The following is a 19,264-nucleotide window of genomic DNA, read 5'->3' on the forward strand; positions in this document are numbered from 1 at the left end:
AAGAAATAAGTGGCCAAAATGTGAAACATAAAAGCTCCCGAATCCTATAGACCTTCCATTTAACAAGTTCCTGATGCCAGTTTTTCCTGCTTATACTGTATTATTCTGGGTGACTCCCTATATGACACCCCAGCTAACCTGAAGTTTTCTTTTTCAGAATTCAATGCAATAACATTATGCAAGGAAAATAATAATATATAAGGCTCCAACAGGAGATTTTGAGGGAATTATATTCACCAAAAATCAGCCTTTCATACAAAAATATATCATGTAAATTGGCATAATACGAGAACCTAAATTAAAACAATCTTTTCCATCACTGTGAGCCATGTGTGAATTGGTTTATCATTGCAGTAAGTGATAAGAATGAACCGCTTAGTGCTTAGTGTATCAGGAGACTGAAAGGACAAGCCATGTGTTCAAACCCTGGAGCCTAGTACTGGACTATCAGCTTAAAAAGGGGCATCTTTGTTTTTCAAATTAAAATGAGAGAAAAGAATCATTTAAGTGAAGACCTTAGAAAGGTGGTGAGGAGTTTCTGAGAACCAAATCAAACGGGGGGAGACCCTCCTAATGATTCTCTTAGCTCTGCTTTTCCCTCGCAGCTTTGCCGGTGATTTCAGTGTGGTGAGAGGAGTGGAGGGAAAGAGGCGGGCCAGCAAGAGCCAGGAGACCGGTGGAGAACTGGGAGAAACGAAAGGTGAAAGGTGTGGCAAGGAGCATTCTCGAAGGCACTCACTCTTTCGAAAGCAGCACTAAAGATAGGGGAGAGCAGCAGGCCACGTCACCAACTCCCTCACCAAAGCCAGGAGGCACACCTACTGTGCAAACGTTACTCAGGGACATGAAGTGGAGCTGTGTGGCACAAGGAGGAACAAAACATGAGAAGAACCTTTCAAAATGTCAGCCGATTGCTAAGCAGACCGGTCAGCAGGCCAGTGAGTCCAGAACACTTGCTTTGTACTCAGATGGGACAGAAGCTGCCACTGCAGCCTGGCTGGACCAGACTGAGAGGGGGGAAAGAGGGGCGGGGTGATGCCCAGAGGGGAGCAAAGGAGAAATGGCTCAAAACCCAGGCAGATGGATTGCTTGCTGCAGAAAATAAGTTGCTGACAACCTAGTAAGAGAAGAAGAATGGCTCAGGTTTATACACTTACTCATCCCATTTTGCTATCTGGAGTATAATTAAATTTGGACTTTCCTTGTTTAATTAGCCATTAGGTTTGATGAAGGATATTTTTCAAGTCGAGCAGAAAATGACTTAAAAGTAAGGTGTGTCTGCAAGAGAAGGGGCAAGAGCAAGCCACTCTAATGCATGAAAAGCAAAACAATGCAAGAAAATATCTACCTTTATCATGAAATCCCTGAGACTATTTCAGCAGACACAGCTTTTTAAGTGAAGGAGGTGATGTAGCTAACCTAGTTTGCCTTGGGATGCATAATTCGAAGTTCAGCAAAAGTTTAAAAGGAAATGAGGTGGAAATTGATCACTCAATAATAGAATCACTGGAGAAAGAGATCCACCCCAGAAAGATTTCTGCCAGGGTGTTTTTAAAATGCCCTACTTTTGAAAATTCTTTTCAACACTATTTTTTTTAAATTCCATATTTCTTAAGTATTTGAAATAAAGGAATCGTCTTTGAAAGGGAACTCTGTGTGTTATCATATTCTCGAAATGCTCAGTGTGTTACCATGGGCTTTAAAAGATCCCAGAGCATGAAAGACAGGAAGCATATTTATGTGGGTAGGGGAGATGGAGAATTACAGTTTCCTTTCCAGTGGACTAAACCTATTCAATAAAAACACTCATATATGATATCATTGGCCTTGTAAAAACATTCAGGTAATAATAAACTGAAAAAATGATTTAGCATATGCTACAACACACACCCTTTGACATTAATGTATCATATGAGCAGGAATAGCTACTCTAGAGAAGTTATATTAAAACATGTTAAGTTAAACCTCAACTTGAAAATTCTAAAAATAGAGTTTAGAGGTTCTTGGTTGAGAAATCAATAATAGGATAATACACATTGACCTTTCTGGGTAAAAACAATGATAATTAAGAGAAAATAGCTGCTCTTTTGGGCCCAAGGACTACTTAGAACATATTCATAGAATTGTTGGACATTAAAGGTAGAAAAATCCTTAAAATTACTTTGCCCATTTTCTCACTTTATAGTTGTAAGAAACAAGGCATTCCTCCCATTGTGATATCTAGAGGTAAATTGCTTGCTCAAGGTGGTAAGAGCTAGGAAGTGGTCAATATATTGAGACTATCATCTCATCCATTCCAAGAAAGCATATAATATAAATTCCAATATTCTTTTAGATTATTGTGACCTAATAAATAAGGTCTGATTGGAACTAGAGAAATGGAACATATTGACATGTCAGTGTTTATAGAATGAACCTCATGTAATCAATTATGGAAACACAATTTTAAGGAATCTTAGCAAATTATCTTAAGAAAAAGCCAGAGGTCAAAAAAAAAATTATAAATAGATGAAATCTGAACCAGAAGTCCTGTGTGTCCAGGAAAGAAGCCTGAGGTGTGTTGAACAGCTGTATTTAGAGGAATGGCTATTGGAGGGAGTACTCTTTTCTCTAATGAGGGAAGAAGAGGAAATTAATTTAAATTGCAACCAAAGGAATTTAAATTAGATGGAAAGATCTTATTGGCAGTGAAGGTTTTATAAAGCCTGAAAAAGATTCCTGAAGAGGTTTTCAAATTCCCTATCTGGATATATTTAAGAGAAGAGAGATACCTATCAGCCCAGGGTGGTTGAGGTAGAGAGCTGCCTGGAATTTGCTTTCAGCTGAATTCTGCAAGTTCTGATTAATTCCTTACAATGTTCAAGATGTCAAAGACAGTAAATGCTATGCAATGGCAAGAAGTGGTGCCAAAAGAAAAAAAAAAAAAAAGGAAGGAAGGAAGGAAGGAAGGAAGGAAGGAAGGAAGGAAGGAAGGAAGGAAGGAAGGAAGGGAGGGAGAGAGAGAGAGAAAGAGAAACTCACCTAAAGGAATCATTTCCTTGGAAAATCAATTGTCATGTGCTAGTTGGTTGTAAGTGGAATGTACAATTATAACACATTCTGGTTTTTATTTTCTTTTTAGCCTGGTTTCCAGTGGAAAGAAGGCTTATGAAATCTCCCTGGCCGGCTATGTTCTGATTAATACTTTTTTTATTTTTCTTCTTTTAGCTGGTTACAACTAAATCTCTTAGATGAACCTAGACTTTAGTAGAAATACGTGCGCCTTCAGAGGAGATAACGTGTGAAAGTAGAAATGTCTTCCTCCTCATTTCAAGGGAAAACTGTTTCCTTCCTAATTTAAATAAACAGATGATTCCACCACAACCATCACCCGCTCCTTCCCTACCCTCACATGGACTCCAGCAAGCTCTCTGCGACTTGCAGAATGCCCCCTCCTTTCCAGCACACAAACAACACTTGCACTCACAGTTTATACCAAAATTCTCAAGTTTGTTTTATTTCTCTGTTTATACAGCTGTGCATGTGTTTGCCCCATTGTGTTCATCACGTCTATTGTCTGGTTTTTATTGTGAGCTCCTGGAGCGAAGAAGGGAGTCTGTTTAACTTGCTACACACAGCACTGCGCGTGCACAGGCAGGTGGGCACCGCATGACAGTTCTTGATAGTGAAGGTTTTTGGCGTGACTGGATGCTCAAAAAGGCAAAACAAAACAAAAAAACTTGGTGGATTAATCAAAGCTGGAAAGAAGACTCAGTTCATAGAGTCTGTGTCATCCCATGGTCCTCCTATATGCTATACACCAAAGCCATAATGGGTGTCAGGGACCATCAGGAACTGAGCAGTGTGGACAAGCATCCAATCAACACCTGGAAAATCTAATAAACCAGGGCCTGACATGCTCAGAAAACAGGACTGCATTTATTTGGGAGCTTGTCCTCCTTCATGAACCTCTTCTCTCTCTTGTATAAGTACAATCTTGCTGGGATTCTCAGCTCAGAGCCTGATCTGTCAGTGTCCATTGCGATAGGAGGTGGTTCTATTTCAGACACTCCGTGGAAGACTATGAAGTTCACACTATCTTGGCTTATTTACTTCTTTATGTTTATGGAACAAAAGTCATTTTCATCAGAATTAGTATTTCTTCCTTCCCACCAATCCCCACACATTCCCCCACAAACCTTCCTTTACACCAGTCTTCCTCACTGACCCAAGAGGTCAGAGACAAGTTGATCCACATTTCTTAGTCTGGTTAAATTTTTTCATTGCCTGTTCATCCTTAAGTCTTCAAAGTTACATCAAAGGACAAAGTGATTGATGAAAACCCTTCCCTCAGGGACAGCACAGGAAATAACATTCCGTTTAATTCAACAAATATTTTCTAGACACCAGTTATAAGCCACTCGCTGTTATGCTGGGGAAACAGAGGAGAGCAAAACAAAGCTGTATTTTCAAAATGTCTGTGTGTTTATGTGTGTCTGATAAGTTAACTTAGTTATATTAAGCCATTAAATATAAGAAGATTGCTTTATTTTAGTATCATCCTGGGAATTATGTATCATTTAATATACTTAGCACAGAGTCTTCCATATAAGACTTCCCCAATAACTAATAGCTACTACTATTACTACCCAGTTATGTCTTAATGTAGAACACTATGTTCTTTGACAGGGCTTTCTTTGGAAATCAAATTTGACCTTGAATTAGGGGCAGTATAACTTGTCATGAACATGGGGGAACTATCACATTCAAGAACACACAAAAAAACTATCGTCTAGAACATATTTTTCCACCAAAAATGTAACTCAGCTTCGTCCTGTGTCTCAAGAGAGTCTGGTTCACATCCTGCTCTTCCTATGAAGGTTTTGAAGTGTTTCAGAACCTTGATCATGTCCCAAACACACACAACACATTATTTTCTCCGTCCTGCCTCCTCCTACCATGGTCTGGAACATAGTTATTCCACAAGACAAGTGACTACAATGATACACTTGGAGTTTTTCACATTTATTTCAAAGGGTTGTAAAATGATTATTTCAGGACATCATTTTATTAGCTGTTACTGAATCGGTATCAATTAGTCTACAGCAAGAATAAGTTAATTTTTAACTTGAGGTAAAACTAAGTGAAATTTTACTCACCCAAGACAGTTTTTAAAAGCTTGCTCAAAACAAATTGCTTCACAAGTCATCTTAGCTGAGGTATAATGTTTAATTAATCAATTAATTAATTGTATGGATGACTATATGAATAGATTAAAATGCAAATGACATGATAATTGAACAAGGATATGATAATATACTTATCTAAACAAAGGAATCTACTTACTTTGCACCTTTTAGTCCAATTTAAGCATAGTTCTATAATGCCAAATAGCTAGATAAGAGAAGGGAGACTTCATATTAGATTCTCCTTCAATATTTACCTTAAAAATATATGGTCTTAGTCTTTTTCCTGAACCCTGTTATTTAAAAGACCTCTGACCACACCTGGAATCACCATTGGATGCTCAATATTTTATCCTGTCTGAAGGTTCACCCAATGGTTTCATTTGAAAAGAGCTATAATTTCACCTTTTATATTTTCTCAGCAAGGATGAGAAACTTCCAGAAAACATTTGGTATACTTCTATCTATTGCAAAAGCATCAGAAGGATGTACCTGGAATAAAAATCTCATAGGCTATTTCCAGTCAAATATCGCCATTTAAGTTGCATTGTAAGGGCCTAATTTTAGATTCCAACCAGTGAAGCTGTTGCTCTCCAGTTCTCTGAACTAAAAGTCATGATTTCTCAAATTTATTTGCACATTGAAGTGTGGATTAATTTCTCACTCTCACGTTTCTTATTCCAAACTAATAGAATCCAAAGATTTCAGATGTACTTTAGATATTCACATATTTTCAGTCCTTTTACTACCAGATCATTTAGACTTCCTTCTTTGAACTTGGGGACCATTGAATGTTGTCATGAAACCATAACATAGGTTTTCTAAAGGAAAATTAATGTTTATCTTGCCATAATGTACTTAAAAGAACACCAGTGATCTAGCAATCTAGACCTCCGATGGCAATGGCAGCTTAGAACAACCTTAGATTTTTTTTTTCCTTTATTCCAGTTTTTCAGGATTTATTGTTAGTATATAATTGATCCTGTTTTCATAGAATTGGAATTCTCAATCCTAGAGTTTTATCTGAAACTCTGCAACTTAAGTTTTTGTCAAAATCAGCTGAAAGATTAAGGAGTTCCTTCGGGTGGGTGGAGAAAGGGAAATGGGCCCTTCCTCTAGCTCTCTGAACATTATTAAGCTGCAGTGAAACCAAATCAGATGCATTTCTCCATAAGACATTAAGAATAGTTTCCAGGAACCTCAAGGTTCCTCACTCAATTATCTTTTCTAAGTTCTGGCATTTCTAAACAACCCAGATGCACAGTTCCTATGGAAATTTTGTACCCAATTTAATAACATTGTTGATCAATGAATATTTGTTGTGCTCCAGACAATGTCCATGAATTAGTAAAGTAAAATATAGTGTCCCCCGAAACTAAACTCTGGGATAATGTCAATGGGGTAACAATGGGCAGTTCCTTTGTTTTGCAGCCTTGTGTGAAAGATGGGGTCTGTCTTTTCATTGTCTTAACTCATTTGTGCATGGTTGTGAAAATTAGATGAGACTATACAGATAAGACACTTAGCAAGGAGATTGGTCCAAAGGTCATATTCAATAAACGTATATTTCCTTTCTCTTCAAGAATCATAAGAATGTGGCTAGCCTACTTTGCTGAGGAAATTCAAAACTAGTGGGGCTAGACTATGTTGAAATACACATCAAAACTTGTGCCTGAGTGTCTGAATGTTACAAAATTTCTGAAATAGTATGGTGTGTCTATAAATAGCAATTCAGATTTTTCTCATGGATTTTATAGAAATAGTTTTCATTACTGTAGAATCTTATGATTATACCAGGCCATTGAAGCCCAACAACTGAGGTTCCTGTATCTCAGAGTAAATTACACTAAAAAGGACAATTTTGTTTTGTTTTTTTTATTGAGATATAATTGACATATAACATTGTATTAGTTTTATGTATATAATAATAATGAACCAATATATGTGTGTATTATATGTATACAAAATGATCACCACAATAAGTCTAGTGAACACACATAATTAAGCACAATTAAAATTTTTTTCTTGTGATGAGAACTTTTAATACCTCTCTTAGCAACTTTCAAATATATAATACTGAATCATTCACTATAGTCACCATGCTATACACTACAAAAAGGAACCTTTTTAACTCTCATCCACCCAATAGGGTAATTAAGAAAATTCCTCATTCTAGAGGCTTGTATTAAGCTAGCCTCAAAAAATGAAACCTTGTTTTCAACACTTTCTGTGCTGAAAGGGGAGCCTGGTTTCTTACCCAGTAAATAAATCTCATGTTTGACAGGAGTAAAAATATTGGTGGGAGGTGCACATTCTTTATTTCAAAGCAAGGAGCCTGTTGAGTGGTAGTTTGGTTTTAAAATTATCTGATTTGACAGAGGAGCTCTCATCACACTCCTGAAATAATTTTATGCTGTTGTGATTTTGTTTGTGGGTTTTTCTTTTTTCAAAATTAAAGCAATGTACTTAACTCTAATGAGAACCATCAAAGCTTTAAAAAAATGCCCATATAATTCACAATTGCTGTTTTTTTAAATGATGTCAAATGCTGTCTTTTTCTGTACTGCTAAGTTTTGTGTTTCAGAAGTACAGAAAGTATTTGCAAGGCATCCAGCAAATATTTACAGAACACCTACCATAAGCCAATCCTAGATCTGGTTGCGAGGAATGTTACAATAAATGAAACAAACAAGTTCCCTGCTCTCAAGGACGGGTGGGGAGAGAGGAAGGGTTGGTTGAGGCAGACTATAAAGGAATAAAATACATCATTAAATAAGGAAGATATAACTACTCCTATGGAATTAAGGAGAATTAGAGATACATGAAAACGAGTGATTGACTTTAGATTGGATGGTCATGAAAACCTCTCTGAAGAAGTGATATGCAAATTGAGACTTAAATAGTGAAGGGCCATCCGGCCGGTGTGACTCAGTGGCTGAGCATCACCTAGGATCCAGGAGATCACAGTTCAATTCCCAGTCAGGGCACATGCCGGGGTTGCGGGCTCCATCCCCAGTATCGGACGTGCAGGAGGCAGCCGATCAATGACTCTGTCATCATTGATGTTTTTCTCTCTCTCTCCCCCTCTCCCTTCCTCTCTCTGAAATCAGTAAAGACATATTAAATAACTAAATAAATACATACATACATACATACATACATACATAAATATATAAAGTAAATGGTGAAGGGCCAACAGTGTTCTGAAGGAAGAGAATTCCAGGCAAAGGAATAGCAGAGGCTTGAACGTGGGGCCCAGCATGATGTTTTTCACAAGGAGCAGGCCAGTGTGCTAGACGATAGAAGGCAGTGGAGAAAGTTGTAGGCGAAGTGGAATCATATGAGGCATGGAAGCCAAAAAAAGAAGTTCAGGTTTGTTCTAAGTGCTATGGGGAGCTATTGGATGAGAGGGTGGGGAGTTTTAAGCAGGAGAATGGCATGATCTGATTCACTTTTTCAAAGTTTACCACATCTGCTGATAGCTGAGCGAGAGCAGATGCACATTTTATGCAATTGGAGCCATTGAAGAATTGTAAGCAAGAAACTTCACTCACTTATTTTTGTTTTTAATCTCTCTTTGACTATGATGTAGAGTCCAGACTATGGTGGAAAGGGGTATATAGAAGGAACCAGAGTGGAAAAACCTTTAAGAATTTGGAAAGGGGCCTGGCCAGGCGTGGCTCAGCGGTTAAGCGTCGACCTAGGATCCAGGCAATCGGGGTTCAATTCCCGGTCAGGGCACATGCCCGGGTTGCGGGCTAGACAGCTGATCAATGACTCTCTCATCATTGGTGTTTCTCTCTCTCCCCCTCTCCTTTCCTCTCTCTGAAATCAATAAAGATATATTAAAAAAAAAAAAAAGAAAGAATTTGGAAAGGGATGTGAATTTGGATATGGAGCTCAGACGGTATCCTTGGATTGTAAGAAAAGAGATAATACTTATTGAGGAACTATTATGCTTTTTTCATATATATAATTTCATTTAATTATCACTGCACTCAATGGAATAAGTATTCGGCCCCATTTTCTTAAAACTGAAACTCAGAAAGATAAATCAAATTTGCAAATATACAGCAAAAGTAAGTGGCATTGAAACCCAGGATTCAGAGCTGAGTGTGTACGATCATGAAGTCCCAGTTTTTTCTACACTACTATTGTGTCCCCAGGTCAGGATTAGCAAATAAAATATCTTTAAATTTTTATTTTAAATAATAAAACAATATTCTGCATTATAAAATACATAATTTATTTAACTTTATTGATGGACAGATTTCTATATTTTTGCTCCTAGAATTAAAACTATAATAAGCATTTTATATTTTACCTCATTTCTGATTACTTCCTTACCTAAATTCCTAGACTCCTAGCAAAGTCAAAGAATATGATATTTTAAAAGCTCTGGTTATACAAAAAGTTTGTGCCATTTTATACTTTCAGTTAACCCAGACCAACATTAAATATTATTTTTATCTTTGCCAATTTGATAACCAAAGTTTTAACCCCATTATTTAATTCCCATTTTCTTTACTTACTAATGAGATTGAATTTTTTTGTATGTTTATTTGCCTTTTTGTGCATGTGTGAATTTTATGTTCATTTAATTGCCAAGTTTCCTATACAGTATTAGTAGTTTATTCTTGGTGCTTGTAAGATCTCTTTCTATAGGTAGGATACTAAGACAGTCTTTGTCAATTTTGGCAAATAACTTCCCAGAGTGTCTTTTGCATTCAATTTTTAAAATTTTTACTATGAAAATATCCTACATACAAGAGGGTATGCTCCAGTTTTCTACTGCTGCATAGCAACTCACATCAATATTTAGTGGTTTAAAGCAACAAACATCTTATTTTATCTCACAGTGGTTTGGGTGTTGGCTGGGACTTTTCTGCTCTCACAGATTACTCACCTGGCAGACTGGCTGATCTAAAGGGCCCCAAATGGCTGTACTCAGGTGTTGTGCCCTGGCAGGGATAGAAGGAAGGCTGGCACTTCGGCCATCACCAGCTGGACCACCTACACGTAGATGTTCCTGCACAGTGGTCTTACTTGGGGGCTTGGGGCTCCAAAAGACAGTGTTCCAGCAAGTAAAGCAGCACCTTCGTGGTCTTCTATGACCCAGCATCAGAAGCTGCATAGTGTCACCTCTACTGTGCTCTATTGGTCAAGGCAGTCACAAAGCCTCCCAGATTCAATGAGGGGAACACAGAGGAGGGTCAAAGAGTTTGTGGCCATGTTTTAAAATTTCTATACGGTATGATTTTTTTCAAGAATAAAGCAAACTCTCCACATTTTAATTTTGTTCATAATGTTTTTTATATGCAGCTGGTTCTAACACATTTATATGAGTAAATGTATCTCTTTTTCCCCCTCTAGTTCTTCATTGCTTTGTAGTTAGTTTTTAAAAATTATTTTCAAAGCAACAGTCTACAAAATCAGAGACATTATCAATTAATATATTTGGAGACAAAACTTTATGGCCTTTAGATACTTTAAATACTACGTACTGTGGTTTCATTCATTTAATTTGATTTTTAATCCTTAAATTTCCATCAGTGACACATTTGAAAGTTCATCTAAAAATGCAGATTGAACCATACATTTAATTATGCATTTGTTCTGTGAAGAAGAAGAAAAAAGAAACCAGACTAAATAGTTGTTGCTCAGTACTGTGCTGCATCCTGGCCCATTCTTCCAACATGAACTGAAATATAATAAGCTACATATTGCTCATGTAGCCAATAGTTCCCTTTGGGTCTTGCAATGGTGCTTGAAAATTGAATAATCTGATTTGTTTCATAAACTGTGATTGTAGCACTCTTTCTTACAATGTTTTGAATGGCAAAGTAAAAAAATGTGTCATCACATAACAGCAGAAAAAGTCTTTTAGTTGCTAATTATTTTAAAAGACATTCTTCTGGCTTAAGCAGAAGAAAGAATCCCTTGTAAACATATGTGGTAAACACACAATAAATGCTAAACAATGATGCTCATCTCATGTTCTAAAAATGGTAATTGAGGTTTCTTTAGTTATTTTCTCTGTTTCCAATATTGCATTTCAGAAACTACTTTCTTTGTCTATCTGGGTGTGGAGCTGTGAAGGCTGTGCAGAGAGCAATAAATTGAATGAGATGTGTGACAGGCCTAAGAGTGACTCTCAGCATTTCTATTTATCCATGTATCTTTCTCCTGTTTGTTTTTTCACCATATCCAAGGAAAATAATCTTGAAAGAGGAAGACATTGGGAAAAAATCTTATTATCTAATGCAATTAACCCTCAAGAGGGAAGGAGCTGTGTCTATTTTCCCCCCAACATTTTAGCTCCAGCACTATGCGTTGGGCCTTGTACAAAGTAGCCCTCAATGAATAGTTATTGAAAACGGATTTGGGGAGAAGTGCCAAAGTATTTTTCAGCCTGGTCCTGCTATCCAGCCTGAATCTGGAGTTTCTTTTTCACAGAGGCAGCTATGTTCATGGAATATCTCCTTCATATCTGTCTCCATTACCTGCCAATCATACCTTACGAGAAATGGGCTGGAAAAGTCAAGCCCTTCAGTTCATTTATCGTCATTGAACTTTATTGCTAGAGATATTTTGAGATCTCATGGCTTTCCAGAGACAAAAGGTCCTTAAATCACCTATGACTAACCCAAACTTCATTTATGTCTGAATATGCACAAGTTGAGCCAAAGTTCAGAATGCGGTTGTTTCCACCCTTTGGGCCTATGCGTTCGTTGTAAGGACTCCTTATGGAAGGCCAGGTACCAGAGCCAGGGCCTTATGTTTTGGGGACACTCATGTTTTATAGGTATTCGGCAAATAGAAGGATTCAAATGTTTCCTTATTTCATGTTGTATACCAAATACAGATAAACTCTTAGAATTATAATTTCCAGTAAAGTAGCCACTAGCCACAAGTGGGTATATAAAAGGCAAATGAATTAAAATTAAAAAGCACTAAAAATTCAGCTCCACATTTATACCAGCCACATTTCAAGTGCTCAGTAGCGACATGTAACTAGTGACTACTATATTGAACAAGGCAGATATAGAACATTTTCTTTTTTCTTTTTAAAAAAAATATATTTTATTGATTTCAGAGAGAGAAAGGGAGAGGGAGAGAGAGATAGAAGCATCAATGAGAGGAAACATCAATCAGCTGCCTCCTCAGGATCAAGCCCGAAACCAGGGCATGCAGGTGCCCTGACCTAGAATCGAACCGGCGACCTCCTGGTGCACAGGACTATGCTCAGCCAACTGAGCCACACACCAGCTGGGCAATATAGAACATTTTCATTGTCATAGGAAGTTTTAGGGACTAGTACTGCTCTAGAATATATATATATATCACTTATAACACATTGCAGAAATTCTAAATTGGATACTCAGTTCTCAAATTATTTCCTAATCAATCAATCTTAGCTTTCAGATTTTATTGTTTATCTGAATGTCTGAAGTTGTTTCTATTTAAATCTTTTTTTGAACAACAAATGTAGATGATATTTCCTAAACAAGTCTCTGTGAAATAGAACAAAAACAAAATAAAATATCTGTTATCCAAAACACAGAGTTAAATTTCTGAAACTCGGTTTAAGTGGGAATAAGTTCCATATAATTTGTAAAACGTTTAAATTTATAGATGACTCATAAAACGTGTTCAACTAAACTGTACAAAAAGCTCAAACAAAAACTTACAGGTGTTGCCAAATTAAAGCCCTATCAGACCTGATTTGATAAATAACTAAGAATAATTTTTAACTCAGATACTGCTGTATATAAACAGATGGAAAATGTGTTATTGGAAGAGTTCACTTTTCTAAAGTTTTTCTAACTTTTCTCCCTGAGATATAACTTCCTCATAAATTTGTTTTCTCTATAGCAAATGCCCAAATCCTTTCTAAATTATCTCAAATCTGTATTAATGGGAATTGTTGTAGTTAGAACTTAGCACATAATATAATCATGAAAGACAATAAAGATACACAATAAATAGTTTATTTGGACAGAAAATATATTTGTATATATGTAAAAATAAACAAGTGCACATTTGCATATATTGAAACACACGCAAACATTTTCTCTCTCCTAATCAGCATACAAAGATCCCTACTATCTCTTAAATGTGCTTTTAAATTTTGGCAAATAATAGCATTTTTTTATTGAAGTGTGTATTTATACATTCCTATTATGTAATTTCTCTTATGATCCAAAAACAATACACTTTGATAATTCAGCTTCTTGTTTTCTTTCCAATTGAGTAAAAGCAGCTATTTTCAACCTTTTTCATCTCATGGCGCACATAAACTAATTAATAAAATTCTGTGGCACACCAAAAATATATTTTTTGCTGATCTGGAAAAAAAAGGCATCATTTTGATTCATTCACACCAAACGGCTCTTGTTGTGTCGGCTGTTGTAATTTTTTTATTTGACAATCTGAGGGGAAAGAAGTCAGTGCCTCTGACTAAATAGTCAGGTACTGCATGTTTTAAAAATTCTTGCCCTGGCTGGTGTGGCTCAATCGGTTGGGCATTGCCCGGGGCACCGAAAGATTGCAGGTTTGATCCAGGTCAGGACACACGCCCGGGCTGCAGGCTTGCTCCCTGGCGGGGGCGTGCAGGCCGCAGCTGATTCATGGTTCACTCTCACATCCATGTTTCTCTCTCTTTCTCTCCCTCTCCCTCTCTCTAAAAATCAATAAAAAATATTTAAAATAAAATATTTGCAGGCACACCAGTTGAAAATCACTCAGTAAAAGTCTCCTTTTTTTCTACTTCAGACACTGTTCTGGGAGTGGAGCAGCATCTGGTGAAGAGACAGAAACCAGTCCCCGGCGTGCCACAGGACACGGGTCCTGATTCCACAGGCAGCCAAGGCTAAATGTAAGTGTGAGAAGCAACGAGCGCGCACGGCGGCCTGGCCGCTGGTGGTGCCCAGGGCAGGTGGCTGCGGATGTCACCGGGAGGCACAGGGAGGGCGGCAGGCGCTGGGCATCCAGCCGGCCTGCATGTCCTGTCTCGCGTCCCCGTCTCCACCGCGGCAAAGGCCTTTAGACCATCGCTGCTAATGCCAGGCTTTTAAATCCCCGACAGTAAAATACATGTGCAGAGTGTGATTCTAGCTGGTTTTTTAAGTCCAGGCATGTTGAATAGAGTCTTAAAATAATCATTTCCATAGGCTCTGACTAGGCTATCCAAGTGTTCACCAGATGCTAGCAGCTAGATTTTGCAGAGGAGAATTGCTAGTTTAAGCTGCTTTTCATGATTCAGCAGAGGGTTTTAAGTCATAAAAGATCTGTAAAGATTTGTAAAATAAATAATTCCAGTGCAAATGGGAAAATTAAAATAATCTTATCATCTCCCTGTCATACCTATATATGCTTTTGTACTATTATCAAATTTCTCTTAATTGGCCCAATTTTTTTCCTGGCTGATATTTTATAGTTTTAAGTCATGAGTTGTAATGAAGAAATGATTCCTTGCAGATGACTGAAGTGGCATGTGCTAAATTTTCCTAAAGACAATCTAGGAAATATGAAACAGAGCATGATACAACAAATACGGTTTTATTCACATATGACATTGAATATATCCACAGTGAAAAATGATAACCAAAATCTCTTTTATCCCTGAATTGATCTCTCAGTAGGAGCAATTAACATATGAAGTACATCATTAACTTTTAACTTTGATGGAAATAAAATAGCACCCATTTCTCACGAGTAGACATTATCTCATAGTATCCACAGCCATCTTATGCTTATTACTGTTGCCTGGTGTTAAGTGTGACTTTTGGACACACAACTCAATATTTCCTAATATTTGGTAGTACAATGACTCTTTATAGTCTATTTAATTTTATTTCGTAATTTAAAGAACAAATAGTTAAGATTCCTCAGATTTTTGTGTTCTTGCTGGAGGTGCCCTGGAACAAAAAAGAAAAGCACAGCATGAAGCCCTGCAGTTAGTGCCACATGACCACATCCGGTCTAGAATGAATCAACTCTGAGTTCCTGGAAAAAATCAAATATGTTAGTAACTCTCCTAAGGTATCACATTTTTACTACAGGTACCACTAATTATTTTGGCTGGATTTCATCAAGGCCAGATGTCAATCCAATGAAATATTTATAACGCAAACCCATTGAATAAAAAAGATATGCTCATTTAAGCAACAGGTCATAGGACTCAAGCCTATCACATTTTGGAGAAGCTGATGAAGGAGTCAGGACTCCAGGTACAGTCATAACATCAGGGTAAGGCTCTGACCCTAATCCAAGAAAACTTTATAATTGTTGCAACCAATGGCAGCTCAGCTTCTGAATTTTTTGTAACAAAATCTTGCTGCCAAGGGCATTGATGGGCTCACCCAGTAAAAAATTACAATAATAATGTTAAACTAAATCATAAAAATGAAGAAGGTGGTTATTATAGGGCAGAGGAGAGAAATTGCTTGTAATGGTATGGTGAAAATATCAAAAATACGTTTATTAGGCTTTTTAAAAATTAAGCCTTGTTTTTAAACGGGTGCAAAAACAATAAAATGTAAAGGTTACTCAATAAACTATTTCATTCAATGGTCAACAGCAATGAAAATAAAAATTACATTGATTCAACATGGTCATCAATTCAGTCAGGCCTAAAGCTTATATATGATAGTTTTCCAATAAAAATAACTTGCTGAAAGTCATTTTTAAGAAAGATTTTTGACTGAAAAAAAGAATGAACTTTGTGAATGTATAGTCTTCTCAGTGAAAACAAACTTGGCTTATGCTTAATTTCACATAGTATAAAACTCTAAATATTTCATGTGATTTTTAAGTTCTGTGAAGATATTTATTTGAAGCAAATGTAAAAAATAGCTCCCCCAAATTAAATATGAAAACCATGATAGGGTTACAATTAGGGAAAATGGAAATAGAGCATGATAACTCATCCTCTGTATGCCTTCCAAAAAGTAAAGGATATGACTTTTTAAATTATTTTTGAATAATCTAGAATTTCCTTTCTGATGATCTTTTTACTTTCTGAAAATATAGATTCCTGAATCACACAACATACATATTTTTGTAAACATATTCTATATTTTCCTCAAGTTAAATGACACTTCTAAGTGACAGTTATTGTAGTAACAAACTCCTTTTGCTCATGAAAATATCTAATGTGCCTTATACATAGCAAGCACAAATAAATATGAATCCAACTGGATTATTCTCACTTTCTGTTCAGAGATTAGTGTGTCTCTGGGATTCACACTGGGGAGGTGGTGTCTCACACATGGGAATTAATGAGCTGCATCTGTAACCAAAAATAATCCAGGGAAAACCTGCTACATTGATCCATATCTGTTTTATTAATTAAACCCACTACAGAAGGGCTTTCTTGTGGTTGTACCGTATTTGGGAAATAAACAGAGTGGGAAAACGATAGTTCAATTTAGAAGTTGTTTGAAACTTTGAAGAACATGGGGTTTTATATTCTATGACAGTAATAAAGTCCAATCCCTGATAGTTGTAATTCTGATCTATAGGTATATAGATATCCTGTATGTATAGTTTCACTGCAGAGCATTAAGACAGTGGCCAAGAAGATCCTGAACTATTCAATATGGAATTTACTTCTTACTGCCACTCTCTTCCTTCCTCATTTCTTTAAAATAAAAAGAGTTTGGAGTTTGGGGGGAGGGGGTGGTTGTTGTTGTTTGAAGCCAGCTTCGTATGAGCAGCCTTTAGTTGAAGCAGATGGCTGGACGTCAGAAGTCCCAGATTCTATCTTTGATTCTTCTACCAATTTGGAATGTGGCCTTGGGCAAGTCATGAGAGTAAATCTACAATAAAAGGGGTAATAATACCTTACATGTGTACGGTGCTTTATGATCTAACAGAGCACTTTCACATATAGTATCTTATTTAATCTTTTCCACAGCCTCCTATGAGGATATGGCAGTTATTAACAAGCTCCATTATAGAGACTAGGAATTTGAGAAAGTAAATCAGTTGTTCACAGCCACATCGATATCAAATGTCAGAGCCAGGAACAGACACGATTCCAAGTCAGCCTTTGTCTTTTTTCCTCTGTCCCACTCTGCTGCCCTCTGGCGCCTTCCTAGTGGGAATGACTGGAGTTCAACTGGCCAATATGGTAGCCATGAGTCACCTGTGGTGACTGGGCCCTTGAAATGTGGCTATAACCGCCACTGAGATGTACTGTGAGTATGAAATCCATGCAGGATTTCTAAGAGGTCGAATGAAAAAGATGTAAAATATCCCTAATACTTTTTATATTGTCTGCACATTAAAATGATATTACTTTAGACATCTTGAGTTGAATAAAATGCATTATTAAAATTAATCTCACTTGCTTCTTTTAACTTTTTAAATGTGGCTACTAGAAAATCTGAAGTCACACATGTGGCTCACATTGTTTCCACTGGGCAGCGCTGGCCTGGAGGACTGGATTGTTCGGAGCCCGCAGAACTGCTCCGCAGCACAGGGCTTGTTTGTGCACCTGTCTTGATGTGGCTGAGACAAATTTCCAGACTCTGTCAAACACAGAGCAGTGTGCATTAGCAGCATGATTCGGTCATTCTCACACATCTTCCACATGCAAGGGAAATGTCAGACTTCATTAGTCAGCGCCTCAAATTGCTCATTTATTGAAAGGGTTCATGTTATACTTGCTGAATGCTTGAAAGGCTTAGAGTAAAAGCACCATGGAAAGAACTATAAATTATATTTATGGCTCTGTAGCACACTTTACTTTAAAATATGTTCCCATTAAATATTATGAATGAGGGAGACATTAGACTATTAGGTGATATAGGCAATGTAAAATAATAATTATATATAAATTTATTATAAAATATAGTATATTTTATCTCCCCTACCAGCACTTTAAGATATTTTATATATAATTCCTAAAGAAGTAGTTTATTCCTGTTTTGAAAAATCTAAGCGAAAATCCTCAGGAAAAAATGGGTTCTTTTTAAGGAGAAAAAATAGTAACAAATAGCCCAAATCTTGAAAGTTAACACCTATTTAGCATTTACTATTTGGGCTCAGGCACTATGCTGAGAGGTAGACCAGGTTATCTCATTTAAGGGCTCAGCAACAGGGAGCAGAACGGAAGCTTTTAACCCTTATTGCCTCTTTCATCAATGCTATTTGAAATCACAATGCAATCTATCACAACAGTAATAGAATATTTGGAATTATTCCATTTTATTCATTTCAACTCTACAAGTGTTCACCTAGCGATACATGGACCAGGAACTGTTCTAGACCCCAAAGGAATGTTGGACAGTAAGACCAGCGCTCTGCCCTAGAAGAGCAGAGCAGTCAGCAGGCTTGTGCACATGGGTTTGAACAATGCATATTATAATAAGCCTGTGTGAAGGAGGAGTTCCTCCTCGCTTTCTAAAGGGTTTCTTTATGTTACGAGAGAATTCTCTATAGCACCGTCCCCCAGTACGTTAAAACTTACCTGTTGTTTATAAAGCAAAGGTCTCATTAAATATATATATATGTATATGTATGTAGTACTAATTTCAGAGGTCTGCTTTCCTCTACATATTATACCCACTTAGAGGAAAGTGAGCTAAAATTACTTTAAATCTTTTCTGCAAAAAGGAGGGATGAAAACAAACAAACAGAAAGGGGACCTAAATCAAAATGGCCAGGAAAATCACAAAATTGTGAAAGCGAGTTTTGTAACTTTTTGTACAATAATAATAATATATTTACCTTTGAAGGTAGAAGTTAAAACTTGTGAATATAGCCCTGATCCGTGTTGCTCAATGGTTAGAGCATGGCCCACACCCCGAAGGGTCGCGGCTTGATTCCCTGTCCAGGGCAGGTGCCTGGGCTGCATGTTCGATTCCTGGCCCCATTCAGGGCGCATTCGGGAGGCAGCCAATCGACGTATCTCTCTCCTCCCTCTCTCTCTCCCCCTTCCACTCTATCTAGAATCCATGGAAAAATATCCTCAGATGAAGATTAACACAGAAAAAAAGACTTCCAAATTTAATGTATAACTTGTTAACAATTTCTTAATGTTCATGCTTACCTAGAATGAAATAAAAAGAAAAATATTAGCAATAGCCAAT

At 37.0% G+C, this 19,264-nt stretch overlaps 1 protein-coding gene and 1 long non-coding RNA gene across 3 annotated transcripts in view; one reads left to right on the forward strand and one right to left on the reverse strand.

Moving 5' to 3' along the window:
* Positions 1-19,264, forward strand: part of COL8A1 (collagen type VIII alpha 1 chain) — a 149,657-nt gene that overhangs the window by 81,088 nt on the left and 49,305 nt on the right. For both annotated transcript variants that reach the window (XM_081139357.1, XM_081139358.1), the window contains exon 2: positions 13,941-14,043. The gene's annotated coding sequence lies outside the window, so the exon portion shown is untranslated. The remainder of the gene's footprint in view (positions 1-13,940; positions 14,044-19,264) is intronic.
* The window catches only part of LOC308558138, a 62,190-nt gene continuing 61,852 nt past the window's right edge, over positions 18,927-19,264 (reverse strand). The window contains exon 3 of the long non-coding RNA XR_013998962.1: positions 18,927-19,224. This is a non-coding gene — a long non-coding RNA (uncharacterized lncRNA). The remainder of the gene's footprint in view (positions 19,225-19,264) is intronic.

This window comes from Miniopterus schreibersii (assembly GCF_964146895.1).
Source record: "Miniopterus schreibersii genome assembly, chromosome: 5".
NCBI classification, from domain to species: domain Eukaryota; kingdom Metazoa; phylum Chordata; class Mammalia; order Chiroptera; family Miniopteridae; genus Miniopterus; species Miniopterus schreibersii.